At 39.5% G+C, this 12,736-nt stretch overlaps 1 protein-coding gene across 1 annotated transcript in view; it reads right to left on the reverse strand.

Annotated features, from left to right (window-relative positions):
* The window catches only part of LOC134532623 (beta-glucuronidase), a 32,294-nt gene extending 26,540 nt beyond the window's left edge, over positions 1-5,754 (reverse strand). The window contains exon 1 of the mRNA XM_063369221.1: positions 5,494-5,754. The gene's annotated coding sequence lies outside the window, so the exon portion shown is untranslated. The remainder of the gene's footprint in view (positions 1-5,493) is intronic.
* Between the last annotated feature and the right edge of the window lie 6,982 nt (positions 5,755-12,736).

Consider the following 12,736-nt stretch of genomic DNA (forward strand, 5'->3'; position numbering starts at 1 on the left):
TAATTTTAATATAATTATTATTTTTTACTTCGATACTATCAAAACCAAATATCGATATAAAAATATCGGCATTAAAACATCGATAGAAAATTATAGAAATATTGAACCTGAAATATCAATATTTCCGACAACTGAAGCAGCGCTCACCTTAACCCGTTCAGCTAACAACCTTGTGGCCCAAATGCGGCTAGCTGGTGTGGGGGAGAGTCGTGGGTTCGACTCCAACACACGGCGGACTTCTTCAAGAGCCTCCAGCGATGGAGCGTCCAAGAGCTGGGCTCAGTCCTGATGGACGTGCCGGCAGGTTCTCAGAGATTCGTTTAACGTATTTAAAGGTGAAGTCAAATGAGGGGGTTCATGAAATTGGTACAAAACACCGTCTGCATCCTCGAACGTGGAAAGTTCCGTTTGGCAGAGTTGTTCGGCGCTGAGGTGGCGACCAATAGCCGCTGGCTGCCGGCGGGTCACCGACAAGCTAGACAGAGCTGGAGGAGCAGGCTGCGACTTGTCTCGCGCAGAGACTGTCAGCATGCACCCCTGCGGACGAAACTGGCCGGCGTTACGGTTCGCACTGCAGTTCACATCTTCACGCCTCCACAATAGCTTCAATACAAGTACCTACAGAGTAAGTAGCCGAATTCCTGACTTAAGATGTCAAAAAGTGGACCGTGATTTGAGAATAACCCATAACTAGAGACCTGAAAAATTCGCGGGTTCATTACGTGCTATGCTAAAATTCTAATAATTATACCTTAGTGCTGCTTCTGCCATTGGTCCACTGTTAATCTGGAGGACTGAGGGCCAATTAGAAACCCTCACTCATAGAAGTGGCGAATCACAGGCCACTTAGTCGTGACGACTCACAAGTCAACAGCCAATGAACAGTTGACATTTGCCCGAGTGTGTAAAGGATATTGGACTCTATCCTAAGGGTCATTGAACCCGCGAATTTTTCCGGTCTCTACCCATAACTATAAAGACCAAGGTAAAACGCGGGTTTTGAATGCCTGGCTACTGGTGGTTTTTTTAGCAGCCGTGGGTGTCGCTAGCTCGGACTGTGCAAGCAGATGGCTCGCCCTTGCCTGCATGAAAACTGGCCCGCTAGAGTTGCAGCGGCACTGCTACAAGCTTGCGAGTGTGGCCACCAACAATACCCCAACAATGAAGCTCAAGGCGTTCAGCAGTACGAAGGACTATGATTTTGGGTTTTGTACCTAAATGTGCAGCTTTCTTTGATACGCAAATGGTTGGAGCCCATTATAATACTGTAGTCCATCATGTTCTGCCAAACTGCGTGGCTAACTTGTGGCTAATCTAGTCTTGTCAGCGATGCCGCCCAGTGTATTTTGTGCTCAGTAATAAGACATCTCCCGATAGTTCCACGATCCAGGAACACTTGGATGTCACACAGGCGTGACTCCTGCAGCTGTAACGCCTTTTCTTGTTACGCACATGACATGTGTAAAGTCCTGGCGCGTAGAGCTGTTTCTGGCTGATATAGATTGGCTGATTTTTTTTTTTATTTGCACAAACAGAATGACATATTTCGTAAATTGTATTTTCGTATCTTGTAACTACTAAACCAATGAAATAATAATAAAAAAAGCATTTATATCTCAGTACACGTGATGTAAGTTTAACGTCTTTGGTAATTCAAACCTCGACTAGTCGTTATATCGTAAGTTGTAAAACGGCAAAGAGAGAGAGAGAGAGCGAGAGAGAGAGAGAGAGAGAGAGAGCGAGAGAGAGAGCGAGAGAGAGAGAGAGAGAGATAAAAAGTAAATTTGTAAAAAAAATCACAGCGTGGTTTTTTTGGGCTTCCACTTATTTTTCAAGTATTTAAGACTAGTATTTTTTTAATTTTTTAATTAGAAAGTTGAGATAAATATAATACATATTAATAAACATTATTTAACAAAATTATTACTCGCTTCAAAATAACTGCTCAAGATATCAATATTTATTGATAAATCAATAATGATTAATTAACAATAAAAATTACCCACTGTTGAAATACACCATAAAGAAAAACTGCGCGTGCTACTGTTCTACAAACCATTCTGTCAAATCCCCGAATGAGATATGAAATTCATAACAGGTAGCGCTATGTATGCGGGAGATGCAAGGACTGACTCAACAGAACTTTCTACGCTGCTGGTTGAACAAGGAGGAACGTGAGCGCGCTGGTAGCAAATATAAATTCTAGGCATTCACAAATGACTGTATGGAATACATATATCCATTTTATGAAACGAGCGCTTGCGCACAAAGTCTGTATTATGCTTTTGTACATCTATCTCTCTCGGTACTATTTTTTTTTTGTGCGTGTGAGGGGGTGGAGGAACAAATCATCGCACAAAGAGAAGAACGGAAACGAGACCAGAAATGTATATAACATAGTGCTCTCTTTAAACGTTTCAAGACAATGTTTCATTAAAAACGTTGTATTAAAATTCCGCCTTGAAATTTTACTCTATCGTGCCCAAAAAAGTTTCACTTTAAAAATAATTATATTGTAATTAACTATAACCATAAAAAACGTGTGTTTAGAAATTATCAGATGTGGTGATAACATAAATACTTATAATGAATTTAGCCGCGATACTGGGTGTACACAATTTATAATATTGTTGCAATGAAACTACTTCCTAGGTGAAATAAGTTCCTAAAATAGTTGTATTCGAGAATTTGAGGGTTGATTTATAATTATAACACAACGAGAATTTAGCTCTGCAACTCTTGTGAAAGTTTTTATTAAATGTTTGCTGTTGACCGCATCGGAGCGGCGTAGTTGCGAGTGGTGTACGCGTATCAGCAGTAACCGTAGGAAGCCTAAGATGTACATCAAGTTCTGTCCCTGCCCGAACACGCCCGAATATTCACCTTCGGCCAACCTCGGGTTTATTTATATATATTTATATTTCTCTGTTTATTTTAATGTAGCTTTACTAACCTAACTAACCGTAACCTAACCGACCAATTTTAATATTTGAATTCATTTTTCCTGCGCAAAAATAAAACATATCCCGAGGTTGGCTGAAGGTGAATTTTCGGGCAGGGACAGAGCTTGATGTACATCTTAGGTTTCCCGTAACCGACTGATAGGGATGACGTAACATCGGAGCGCCAACTGGAACATGCGTCGGGCAGTGCAGTGATGCTTGTGTCAGTGAGGTTGGGTGAGGCCTCACGCACGCCGCGGGCGGAGAGAGCGAGGCACGAGGCACGAGGCACGCGCGAGGAGTCGCGTGCTTGCGCAAGAGTCGGCGCTGCAAGGGCTTCCTTGTCCGGAGTCGTGCCCGAGGTTCCGAACTATGTTCTATGTTCTCCGTGACGAGAATCTCACGTCACACGTGTGCCGGCAGGTGAGTGGCAGCTGATGAAAAGAAGGGGAATAAAAAAAAATACGCAGGGAATATTCGTCGTCACGGCTTGGCGGCCATTGTGTGTTTGATGACAACAATGGCAGTTGCGATTTGGAGACACACGACACTTCTTTCAAATGGCGAGATGACCGTGCAACTTTCTAGTGAAAACAGTTGAACCTAAACTGACCTTGTCATCCTCACAGGGAAATGCAGTGTGTCTAGTATCCTGTACAAGCCTGCTTGATCGCCACGGCGTCTCCAGCCGGCGCAGCTATGCCCTGACGTGTTGCTGTGCGCCTGTGACTCGCGGATATACGGCCCTTAGCAAAATATAGCTTTTTGACGTGACGTCTAATAAATCGATGAACGCCGGCTGCACGCACCAAAAAGTGTCCCGTTACACACATTGCTCCGTTACGCTCTGTCCCGTTACGCTCATTGTTCCTTTACGCTATATCCCGTTACGCTCATCGTTCCGTTACGCTATGTTCCGTTACGCTGTCGGCGAGTGCAGTAATAATAGGTTATGTTACAATTGACTAAAAAATTATGGTGATTCATATAATTGATGATAGATATTTAATTACAGTTTATTTATATGAAAACTTGTTCTTAATTATATTTAAACTTTATAGCTAAACGCCAGTTTTTAAAATTAATTACAAGTCATCTACACGTGAACTGTTTCGTCGACTGTTTATAAAGTGAAGTGAAAAGTTAATGTGGTTTTCATTGCTTATTACAACAACAATTTCGGCAATAAAGGTTAATTATTCTTGCATTTTAAAAATCTGATTACTAGTATAATTTCAAGTATTTATTCTTTTATTATTAAAATAAAATTAATTCAATTTTATTCATAAAAGTATGCAATCATTTCATTAATTTTTTGTTATGACGTCACATGAAACTATCGTCCGTAAACCGAATTTACAGACAACCAATTTTTTTTTACACTTCCTTCCATTGACTGTATTAACACAGCAATTTCCGAACACGCTGTATATGTATCTACATTTAAAAAAAAAATTACCAAAGTCACCTTAACACTTCACCATACCCTTCCAAAAAAATATAATAAAATTAAGTGCAAGCCTACTAATTTGTCGACGTAACTAACTAACTAAAAAAATAAAAAAAATAAAAAAAACAACTGAAACTCAATTTCAAAACTTTAAAAATGTGTACCAATTGCCCTAAAATACATCAAAATGTGGAAAGTCAATGCCGAACGTTAAGATTTGTTTTTGTAGGGCAGGTATACATTGTTGCATAGTACAACCTTTATTAAACAATATCTTTTTAAACAATCTTTTTTGTATTCAATTTTTACACATTAAATTGTTCAATTTAATGTTTTCTAATAAAAACATATTTTTATCAAAATTTATTTAAATTTAATATTATTTAATTAAAATAAATAAAATGAAGCAGGGTTTCTGGTAAATAGTTAAACATTTTTTTTTAAATTTAATGTTGACATTTTGAATTCAAATAAAATCTAGTGCCTAGATTAATATCCATCTCTGTTTTCCATAATGGCGCAAGTTACAACCACCAGAAGTCGTAAAAGTTTTTGATGTATTATTCAAGTTTTTCTAGGAAAACGTGTTCAATAAACCTGAAACATTGCGACTAATTATTTATCATAATGTTCCTAAAACAAAAAGTGGGCACAGAGATAGGACTTTGATAGCATTCCTACCGTTTACAGTATAAACTCTTACCAAGTCATTATAACGTTTAATTTGTCATCTACATCATCGATAAGGCTTCATTCCTCAGGCTAGCTACGATGACTGTGGTTTCATTCAAAGAGTTCACGGGAACACCTGGCTGCGATAACTCACAGTGTTGTCGTCGATGTTTGGACCATGGAGGTATTAGTGCGAAGCAAGCGAGCGACTGCAGTGCTGGTTCAGACACTGTCCACCGCGAGCGCTTGATGCGGTCATGATTAGGCGTTTGTTTACCTTCTTTCAGACAGATGTTATTTCATTCCGTTTCAGATTTTTTTTTTTATTCGAGTTATAGTTCCCGAGATTTTTTTTTTCTTTTGCTGGTGAAATTTTGAATAATGGTTACTTCCTACTTGTTACGAGCGCTACACGCAGTCTGTGCCTACCTCGGCCCGTAGCTGGCTCCACGCTGCAGTGCCTCAGCTCCCGGAGCAGACTGGCGACTGGCGGTCCGAGCCAGCAGACCGGACCCCTCCTCTCCGGCAGAGTCCTCGCACCACGTGGACCGCAGACTGGCGACTGGCCAGCAGACCGGCCCACAGCCCGCAAGCCCGGGCTATCAGCCGGCGCGTCGCTCTGGCAGTCGCCTCGCAGGGGCTGGAACACCTGGCCCTTGTGCCTCCTCCAGTCGCCGCTGGGAGCGCCACTAGCCGCGGCCAGGCTGGCCTCTGGCGAGGGTTCGAGCACATGTTCAGCAGATGTGAGGTCAACGAACTGCGATCTTTGGGACTTGAATGGGAACCGCGTGTGCGTGTGTGTGCGTGTGAGCGTGGTCCGCGCATTTCAGCTCCCCTCTCTTCTTCTTCTCCTTCTTCTTCTAACAACACTGTTCTTCTTGCGTCGCGGCTGTCGACTGGATGTTCAAAGAAGCACCGCCGCTCTCTCCGTTCAAAATCTTTCTTAAACATAAAACTAATTGGCATCATGGAAATGTCAGAGTAATTTGCTCTGCCAAAATAATAGAAAAAAAAACTATTGATTTGCTGAGTGGTTTCAATAAATAATGTTATTTACACCTATATAATGAGATTACCCATTCAGAGGATCAACCAAGTCTAGCCTGTATTAAATGTTTGCTTGAACCAAATTTGGGTCGTAAGCATACAAATATGTAAAAATTTCGGTGAATCAAACGAACCCATTTAATTTTGTTTGGCAGGTAAAAAAAAATGTTAGTCACTGTGAACAAAGTTTGAAATAATGTAAGTTTTTTGTATCGTTCTTACCTCGACAAATAGGCCCATTTTAAAAATTAATTGAATTTACTCGAAGGTAAGTAAAATATCCAAAAAAATTTTGATTGAGTTAAAAAAAAGAAAGGATGGAATTTAGTCTCCTTTCAGGAAACCTAACAGCCATAATAATAAAAAAAAAAGAAATAGCCAGTACCAAACTTGGCTTTGGCCTTCAGACCAAGGAATACGAAATCCATCAATCAAATCAACATTATCTTTTGTTTAGGTCGATGACTGTTTCCGAGAAAACCACGTAACCAGACTTAGTGGATAAGGTAGTGGAACCAAAGAACAAACAAACGACAGTCACGAGTCGAGCACTCTGGGTTGCCGTCAGCTACTCCAACAATGAACAGCTTGTTCGCCAACACTGTCTACAGCTCAAAGCGCAGTTTTCACACGTCAGTGAATTACAACACTTCGTTTGTGCCTCAGATTTAGTATCTTTGGCTTGTAATGCAAAGATGGGTCGCATATTGGACCTAAATTGGGCACTGTATCCATTTATAAATTTATATTTTGTTATGAAAAATAACTTACAAAGTAATTATTTAATATTGGCCATAACATTGTTGTACAAAAAGTAGACTACCTTTATCACCATTACTAAAATTATTTTTGACATGTATCACAATGCTATAGATATAATTATTTAAATTTAAAAAATAACTTTTTCCAGAAGCTCAAATATGGTGTAATACCAAATGTAGACCGATGCAGGCATCTTTCGACTTGATCCAGGCAGTCCTTCTGGAGTGCATAGAATACTATAGCTGTCCACCTCGTCTTCCGTCTGTGGTAAGCTACGCAAACGTAAGTACTTTTCTTACAGTTTTTCTTCTCACAGGCAAGTAGCGCGCTGATCGTCGTTGACATCACAGGAGGCAAAGCTTGCTTTTTTCTTCGTCTCCCCTCCTTCGCTCTTCTCATTGGGGTCACCGACCATCCAGCTACCAAGGACAGCCACGACCGCAGCAGACACCCAGGCAAGGTAATGGTTAGTGAGGAGCCTCTCAGCATGCGTGGGAGGTGTTGTGTACCTTCGTTCCCTCTCCACCATGACCCTCCACTCACTTAGGCGTTGACCCCGCGTCGGGCCGGGGGCAGCAGCCCCAGACAGACACTCTGGAAGGTTTCGTTACAGCACCTGCGCTTGAGAGGGAAATGTTGTTCGCGAGGGTTTGGTGGCCTGGAGAGTGAGCTAGGGTCACAAATATACTCACCGGCTCTCTTCGTGCTCCGGCCAGTCAGTTTAAATGCAATAATTAATGTAGTTATAATTTTGAATCCAAATTTGCAGCTTAGGAAGGCCTGTGCTAACTGTATAATGAGTGAAAAACTGCAAAAAGTTTGGACTTATTCAAAATTTCTCTTTTCAGTCCTAAAATAAGGGTTCAGAAAAAAAGAGTTGTGTGTATATATATATATATATATATATATATATATATATACATACACATATACATATATATATATACATATATATATATATATATATACACACACACATTCTTCAAAGTAGATTTAATTGGTAACAATTTGAGCCACACCGAAGTTCTGTTCTATTATTTTCCGAAATGAATGCAACACTTAAAACATTGGGCCTTTTTTTATTTTCTTATAAAAGTGAAGCAGTTTTCTTTTGGTCAAATTTAGAGCCAAATATCGGAAAAAGTACTTATCCTATGAGGGAAGTAGCAATGAATTTGCATTACACATTTTTAGCCTTTATTTAAGTACAAATAATGCATGTAGATGTAGTAGGTCTCTAATTATTTGGAAAAAATATATACGTACTATAAAAGAAAGGAAAATTTAATATTTGTAGGAATTGATTTAAACACCTGCCATGATGAAGTGCGAGAATTTGAAGGGGAAAAATTCATAATACCATGTAAACGAAATGAAATGTGTATTTAATTGAATGAAATATAATAATATAGTACAATAATAATACTCATAATTAAAATTTATACTGTCGAAATATTGATATTTTGAATAGTTCTGACAAAGTCGCCATGTTCCGTCTCGCTTTTTGTTCCTCCATCCACATTTCCCCAGGCAATGGATCGTTGGGGTCACGTATTCGTCATTTGTTTGGTCAAAAATCTGGTTGACAGGTACATTTTGACACGATTTGCTGGCACAGGATTTCACAAGGCATAGCACATCTGCTTTGTGGCACATGCAGCTTCCAGTGCACCTTTTCTTGCAATTAATAGACATTTGTGGAGAGTTTGTGGAGCTGGTTCACTCTTTGCAGTGATTGGGGTTGACCCCTGCTGGCATCTAATACAACCCCAATCATTCGCTTCTATCTCCACTTTTGCACCTGGTGATGTGTGCGGTAGGTATAATATCTGGCAGCCTCTTTTGTTGGAGGCAAACGAGCCAAGTTAAACTTTGCATGTTGCCATCTTCAAAAAGACCATGTAAGCTATGTAGAGAGTAGTGTTGCTCTCCCCTTCATAAAGAGCCACGAGGTACTTCTCTCCAGCTCTGGCAATGACCTCATGAGTGGCATAAGGTGGAAACAAAATTGTCGCTAAGTCCACCGGGCGGTGATTCTTCTGGGGTACGTGGTATGGAGTTAAGGGCAGAGCTGATGCCGCACTCACTGAATGCGTGTTAAAAAATGTTAAAATCCCGGGGAGGATTCAAATTCTCCACGATTGATTGATGTGGTGAAAAACTGCACGCAACATGACTTACCTCTGCCCCTTTTCTGGAAATAAACATCGATAATCGAGTCCAAGACATTGAGAAGAACCAGTAGGTCCACATACTATACCATTATCAGCACATTCTCAAAGGAAATTACATTGTCGAGCGTGGTTCTCACAATGTCGCTGTCTGCATCTACTGAAGAACTCTTAGTTTGTCCCTTAGTTTTCAAATGTTGAGCACATAATTTCAATTAGGTATCGTTAGATCTTATCAATGGCTACTTTTTTTTTCTGGGGCACTTTGATTAGTGTTGAATCTTTAAACACGATGTTGCTGCGAGAAAGAACAGTAGTATTATATCGCCACAAGCATTCAGCGATTTTAGAACTACTGAAGATCCTATCCTCTGGATATCCACCAAACACCACTGATAGATTAGTACCAAAGCGGTTGAATGTGTAGCTTATGTACCCAGCAAACGAATGCTCTAATGAAATCATTACGGTGATAGGTAACCATGTGAAATAGATATCCACCATTCACCACTGCAAATATGTTGATCCCACAAGGATGTCTGGGGAGAGCGGAATGAAAGTAGAATAGAAGGTAGATTTTATATTGTAAGTTTTCTCAACTACTCGTGTTTTCTAATTATCCTACTCATTTATATATCAATTTGTAATTATGTGATATTGTAAAATGCAAATTACATCAGAAATAGTGTTTAGGTGGATACCATGATCAATTTGTTGATGAAAATGATAGAGTGCTCGATTTGGTTACAGTTAACAATTGTATTAATACTGTCAACCCTCTAGATGTTGAATATGACCATCATTTGGTGACTAATTTTCTAAAGATTAGTTGTGGATGCAAAGAAAAGTGTTGCAAATTGTTTTCTGATAATGAATTAGGAAATGTGCTATGCATTCATAGCAAATGTGCTATGAATGAGCTGAGATCGATCGTTACAATGACCTTTTTAATATATTAGACTAAGTCGTCTTAGGACAACTTCGCTGTCTCATATTAAAATCCACATTAACCTCTTGTGCGAAAAAAAAAAACCTTACCGAAAGATACACCACACCGACCAGTTAAATGTTGAAAGGAAGGTCAGTTTGCAAAAACACCTTCATATTTTGTCAACAAATCAAAATTAAAAAGCTGAAATGACTTACTAAATTGTATAACACTACAGGATTGATTGACAAAGAACATGGTAACACAAAATGAAAAATAATGTGACATCTTTTTCGGATACTGAGTTTGATGTTAAATTACAATTTTGTAGAACTGCATGCCATAATATTGCCAGGTATAAGCAGTACATTGTACCAAACACATATGATTATTAAAATATATTACTTATACAAGATTTCTTTTAGAGTTGACATGACTCAAAAACCTGTACACTTTAGGGTTGTACCAACATTTGGCGAAGTATTTGTCTCGATATAGTAGTAATGAAACCCAAAACCGACCTATGTGCTTTATGCCAGAAACATTTTACTTCTGGAGTAGCCATGTCCTTAGTTTCAAAAGAGTAAAAGATGCAAACAATTGAGAAAATTAGATCCCATCTGCAGATTGTTTCTACGGAAAGAAAGTACTACAACGAGACTATAAGAAAAAACTACAGACAATTTAGAAAGTGATCACAAATCTTCTATGTAGTGCAGTTTTTATATAGCACAAGTGCACATACCTAGCAACCCTTTGCAGTCTGGCCCTATCTAGTTCTTAGTGCCATTTAAAATTGTTATTTTGTGAGATGTGCGAGGCAACGAACAAACGAGTTAACTACCTGATTACCGAAAGTGCCAGTACAACAAAAGGTCATAATTTTATTGTGAGCCTGTTCCATCACTTTGGGCGAACAAACTATGTTTATCGATGCCAACAACTGCGTAGGATAAAATAAGAATAACATCTTTCTGGGGTCCTTGGCATGGAGGATATGTCAACAGAAAAACAAAAAAAAAAAAATAGTTTTGTCGTTCATGCCGGTGGGCTACACAAAATTTATCTGTGATTGTGCCTTCGGACTTTTGGAAAAAAATATACATATACTCTGTCCAAATTAGTTGATTGCAAATGAGAAACGCGAAGTTGCTCTAAAAATTTATGACTGGCTACCATTTGTTCACATCAATGGTGCCAATAAAATGGCCCTTATCTCCCAGTATAACCACTTCGAGTTTGACATTGATGACAAAGGCAATGTTCACTGTAAAAAAGAGATTGCTGGAAGTGAGTATGTACGCCAGATCATCGAAACCGAAAATGGACCAGCCAGATTTCCAGAAGAGATAATTCTGAACAGAATGCCATGGACATGTAAAGAGTGCCTACCTTTTATAAAACATTAGGGAATATTGCAAGTATGAGTTCAAGGACGCGTTATGCCATCAACCGGAACCATCTGTGGAACTTGAACCAAATACTGGGAGTTCTGCCCAGAAGACCCTCAACCCCATCCAAAAAATTCAAAGAAGTGTCGCAAATGCTCAGTTTAAATTTTGAAGTTTTCGGCATATCATATATATATATATATATATATATATTAAAGAGGACATTTTCAGCTTTTGTTTCATACTATAATTATTTATTAAATGTAAAAAAATACAGCTTCTGTGTTGTTTTGAATTTTTAAGTGCGTTATTCTCAAAATTCCCATTTAAATTTTTTTATAATTCAAATGCCTATGCCTCAAACAAAAAAAATCACAGACACATGATTTTTGCACATTTTTATTTTTTTTATTTTTAGAATTTAGAGCTTAATTAAAAAATATCACTAACTAAAAACCAAAAATTGCCGAAAAGCAGTTCAATTTTGTTTTTCGCCTCACATATTGGTTATTGTACTTTTTACAAACATGTCTCCAAAAAACATTTTATTAAGTTATAATATAACACCAGGCTCTGTGTTAGCACAGTGCTGTATGCTCAAACTAAACTTACGTCTTGCACATTGACATCGTTCCGACCATGGCCTCTAAGCCCGTGCTCCGCACCGCTAGTACCCGATCCCATTTTCGGAGCGCACCCCCAACCCAATCGGAATGAGTCAGGCGAGCGCCTCGGGCATGACCCCAATAGACGTAAAGAAACTAAAGGACACGGAACCCCGGGGGTTCGAACCCATAAAACAATTAAGGGTAAAGACATTAGGACAAAATTACTAATTACCAGACTTTAAACAAGTGGCTCACAAAGGAGGTGAAAGTTTCCCTCCCTTGAGAGGTGGCCATGTTCGGCAGTCTACAACCACTCCACGCCGGGTCAAGACGTGTGTCCATGAGCAGCCTCGCACTTTGTTTCACCGCTCGTTCATTCTGTAGTCATTTTAATATCTAAATCTTTTCTTTTACTTCATAGCTGCTCACGTCGACTCGGCGTGTATTTTGCGGGCCCGGGATTATCCCGACCGCCTTCGTTAGTAGTTCCGCACCGCATCGCGGACCACGCCACTTACGACACTGGCCGACTCCAGCCAACACGCTTTCGCTAGACTGCCGCTCATACGCCTGCCGGCTGCAACCACAAGTAAGTTGTCGTGTCCTGCATTTGGCCTCGGCCCCCTTGTGCGAGTGCTACATGCTCATTCCTGAAAAAAACATGGCTGCCCTGAAACTGGAGGGTATTTTTTACCTAATATATTGACGCCGTCCCCGCTGCCTGTTTTGAAATTACGCTAAATTATTAGGTTTTGATGAATTTTG

This window comes from Bacillus rossius, chromosome 6, assembly GCF_032445375.1.
Source record: "Bacillus rossius redtenbacheri isolate Brsri chromosome 6, Brsri_v3, whole genome shotgun sequence".
NCBI classification, from domain to species: Eukaryota; Metazoa; Arthropoda; class Insecta; order Phasmatodea; family Bacillidae; genus Bacillus; species Bacillus rossius.